The sequence below is a fragment of the Vicia villosa genome, unplaced genomic scaffold, assembly GCF_029867415.1.
Source record: "Vicia villosa cultivar HV-30 ecotype Madison, WI unplaced genomic scaffold, Vvil1.0 ctg.001782F_1_1, whole genome shotgun sequence".
Lineage (NCBI taxonomy): Eukaryota > Viridiplantae > Streptophyta > Magnoliopsida > Fabales > Fabaceae > Vicia > Vicia villosa.
Genome location: NW_026705725.1, coordinates 176349 through 180767, shown reverse-complemented (window position 1 = coordinate 180767; position 4419 = coordinate 176349). Strand labels below are relative to the sequence as shown.

Below are 4419 nucleotides of genomic sequence, written 5' to 3'. Positions count from 1 at the left end.
GTAGAAGTGTTTCATGTCCTCCCGCCTAAGTCCTTCTTCGACGCGTGGCAGTGTATTTAACATTAAAACACTACAAAAGCACGCTAAGTGTCAATACTTAACATATTTCACGAAATCTGTCTAAGTCTTCGAAGACATATACTCCTACTAGCTTCAGCATTCACTATCTTCGTTATAACTTAGAAATCTTCATTCTCGAAGCATGGCCATCAAGAGCCATTTTTATCTTCAAAGATGGTCATCAGTAACAATCCTTCCTTCGAGTTTTTATCCTTCGAAGGACCATGTTTGCAAAACGAAATCTTCAGCTAACAGGTAAACATACGTTTTGGGAATAGGAGACCATCTGCTTGATTAAGAAGCACACCTATTATCTCCAAAAGATAGATGAACGTTATATCCTGCTGGGATCCCTAAACAGTTCATTATCAGAAGTTAGTCACAGTAGTTGGTTGTGCAGGAGTCATTCACAGTAGGTAGTTGTGCAGGTTACTAGTGTGATGAACGTTATATCCTGATGGGATCACTGAACGATTCAGACAACTAGGGGTTAGTCACTCGCGGGTAGCTTGTGCAGGGTTCCAGAGTCAATGGACGTTATATCTCACAGAGATCACTGAACGGGTCATTGTCCAGATGGTTGTTGCACCCCAAAATTTGCCCACATATTTACTTATAACTGGCTTAGGCTTCGCATTCATACGCATCTCTTCCTTAGGTCATCTAACGCATTATGCATCATTCATCAATAACTTTGCATTGGATCAAGGATCTTGGAAGATAGGTTTTGTATGGTCGTTCATGATGGACTTCTTTCTCCTAAAGCTACAAGGTTTTTTTCTATGAAGATTCATCAAGGGCAAGAGGACAATGGTTCTTATGCGCAGTGTCTACAACCATTAATTCAATTGAGATTCAGTGGTTTTCAGGTCGAGGTGTTCTTATGTGCTCCAATTCTTATCTTCCTCCAGAATTCCTCAAAGAATTGTTGTTATGTCGGATTGAAGTACAATGCATGTCATGGTGTGAGAGTTAGACTTGTGGGTTCATTGTGTCCAAGGCGCCGTTATACTTGCAATTGTTTGGTGGCTTATCGTACAAGTTTGGTTTGAATTAAGAAATTAAGGTCCCAATGATATGATGATGAATTTGATTTGATGATCTATTTGTTTCTATTATTCATATTTTGTTCAAGACGTTTGTTCCTCAAGGATTCAAGTCAATTTAAGATCCGTGAGTGCTATCCATAGTTCATCCAAATTTGTTATCATTTTAAAGTGCCATGCTTCATCCATCATTCAAGAATAGGAGAATTCATGTGCATGGGTTATTTTGAGTTCAAACTTTCAATTTTTGGATAATTTCAAATGCTCATTGTTGGCAATGCAATTTAACATGGATTTGAGAATTGAAGATTGAAATTCCTTATGGTGGAAGATGCATTCAAATAGGCAGAATTTCCTTATTCAATGAATTACAAAATTTCTAAGTCCAAGCAAAAAGATTACAATCGCAATACATGTCATTACAAAAATAAATAATCATACAAAAAAGGATTACATGAAGGAACCAATAACTTGAAGCTAGGAAGAAAATCGGTTGCACATTAATACAAGCCTAAGCCCTGTACTTCAAAGAATATACTCCTTGAAACTTTAAGCAAGCTTCCACAAGTAAACAAGACCCCATGCATAAAACCAGAGTTCATAAACAAAATCACACACCTAGAACAAGCAGCTCACACCCCGCATCCAGAAGGAGAAGAACTGGTAACAAAAAAGGAAGCGTAACAGAAAACGGGAGAGAAAGAGAAGAAAAAAAGATCACAACCGAATCTATAATAGATCCAGAAACTAACCTGTAACAAAATCTTCTTCCTCCCTGGAATCTTCAACAATCATAAATCTTCAAGAAACTTCAAAAAAAACTTTGGCTCCAATCTTCAAATCATCCATCACTTTCAATCGATAAAAGCTACACAAAATCACAAAAAAATAAAGACTGAGAAAGAGCACAACAAAAGATCGATAAAAGTGCAACAGAATCGAGAAAAGGGGAGGGAATTAAGAACAGAAAATCAGAACCAAAAGATGGAAGAGGGACTCACCTCTATAACAGAATCATAACAAACCTATTCCAAACCCTATAACAAACTGAACTAACCTATAACAGTTTCATAACAAACTCAACCCTAACAGAATTGCTAACCAATCCTAACAACCTAACATAACTAACAGAATTGAAAAACAGAAAAGAGGAGGAGATGCAACTGAAAATAACAGAAAGGGAAATGAACTAACCTCAAAGCTCCTTCATACTCTATATAACAGGACTTCTTCACTTCTTCACCTGTTCTGGATTCTTCACCCTGCCTCCTTCCTTTTCGTCACACACCTTATGCTTCAATCTTCACCAATTTCAATCTCACCCTCATCTGTTCATCCCTCCACTTCATCTTCTTCTTCAACCTTCTCCACACCTTGGTTCAATCACCAACCACTCTTCACATAACAGAAGAAATTAGAAAATAGAAAACTCTAACCAGAAGAAATCTTCATCGCTCATTCAACCTTCTTCTTCAATCACTACAAAAATTCACAAAAACAGTCTTCAATCTTCTTCTCTTCACCTCACGCAGCTTCAATTCAACAATCTCCCAGAAAACAGAATCAAATCTTCAAATCTCTGCTTCATCTTCATCAATCACCATCACATAACTCTTCAATTCCTTCGTGAGACATCTTCAACGCACCTCGTAAATTGCAACATCGCGTAAGCTGCAGAATCGATAGCACAGTGATACTCATCATTCACGAAATATAGAGCCACCTCACGGCTTCGTCGTCATACACGAAATTCAATCGTACCAATAACGCAGCGCGAATCTGAAATGAAGAAGAAATATAGAGCCAAAGCATCATCAGATTTGGCTTTGGAATTCTCATCGCCGTAATACTGTGGAAGCTTCGTCGCAGATTGGTGAGAGGGCGTTTGAGGTGGAGATATGGGGACGGTGACGCGATTGTTGCTAACGGAGATGAACAGAAGAAGATCGGAGAAGAGTGAGAGGCCGTTTTTGGAGCTATAGCCGGAAAAGATCGCACCGGAGATGGAAGCTTGATTCGCCGTCGCACGTGAAGAGGAGAAGAGAGTTGAGAGGTCACAATTTCTTAACCCTAATCCTCTTTGTCATGTTAATTTTTCCCTTTTTTATTTTTTTTATTATTAAAATTGTTAATTGAAAAAAAATAAAAATCTTGAATGTGATCCATAGTCTCCTTGGGCCACCGAATTGCTTTATAGACCCCCATTGACCCAATTACGCCACTTTCTGGCTGAAGCAAAAACCTTGAACAAAAAACCTCTGGGACGAGGTTGTTGGGCCCTGCGCCAACTGCTTGTCCGTACACCATTTCTGAGTTCACGCCCCATTATTAGGCCCATCACACCACTCTTTTTGGCATAAAGAAAATCTGCAAAAAAACAATTTCCTGGATCATCACAATTGGGCCGAGTGCTCAACACACACCCAGGCCCACGTCCTTTTTTTGAAAAATGTTGTCAAACAAAAAAAGATCCCTTGGGCCAAATGTTGTGGGCCTGAGCCCATTATTTCATGTTAAATTTAGATTTTTGACATAGGTTTTGTTCTACATTTTTTAGACGATAAAAAACAAGTAAAAATTCATAATTTTCTCATTAGATTTTTAGGTAATAATAACATTTAGAATCATAATTTTTGTTCGATTTTTAGGTAATAAAAATTGACATAGAAAACAATAAAAATATTACTTTTAGGATTAATAGATTTTTAGTATAATTAGGCTTGAATTAGAATTCCCTTAATACCAAAAAAAGCTCATAAAAATAGTAGTTTTTTTTAGTTTAATTTTGTATTAATGCTTGAATAGTTTTTTTTATCACTTCCATGTTAATTTTGTATCATTGTTGTGTGTAATTTGGTTGCTTAGATTTTGGGCCATATTTTGGGCCTATTTTGTTGATATAATTTGTATGCTTCTTTTTGAATCGATTCCATTAACATGTTAACTTTAGGTAGATCTCTTTGGACATAAACAATAATCATTAGGCTAGTATGATAGGATAGTCTCCCCTTTCTCATTCCTTTTTCTTTTCAATCTTAAAAAATCTAATAAATACCGACGAGGATCATACCGCTACTACTTTTTTTTCATAGTAGGAAAGAAATGATTGGGGCGTAGGCCCCGGTGTATTTCTTTTCTACTCAGCGGTAGAGAAATGATTGAGGAGTAGGCCTTGGTGTATTTCTTAACCGCTATTTAGAGAAACGATTGGGGTGTAGGCCTTGATGTGTGTTCTCTAAATATTCAAAAACTCTTTTTGTATGATCTAAGTCACAAATGAATTTCCCTTAAAAAAACACCCAACTAAAAACAC

The 4419-nt window shown here is 37.0% G+C and overlaps 1 long non-coding RNA gene across 1 annotated transcript; it reads right to left on the bottom strand.

Annotated features, from left to right (window-relative positions):
- Positions 1–1438: 1438 nt before the first annotated feature.
- Positions 1439–3214, bottom strand: LOC131636559 (uncharacterized). The gene is made up of 2 exons (XR_009294116.1): positions 2301–3214; positions 1439–1974 (listed from the first exon to the last, which is right to left on the bottom strand). It is a non-coding gene; the product is annotated as an uncharacterized LOC131636559 (long non-coding RNA).
- Positions 3215–4419: the final 1205 nt, after the last annotated feature.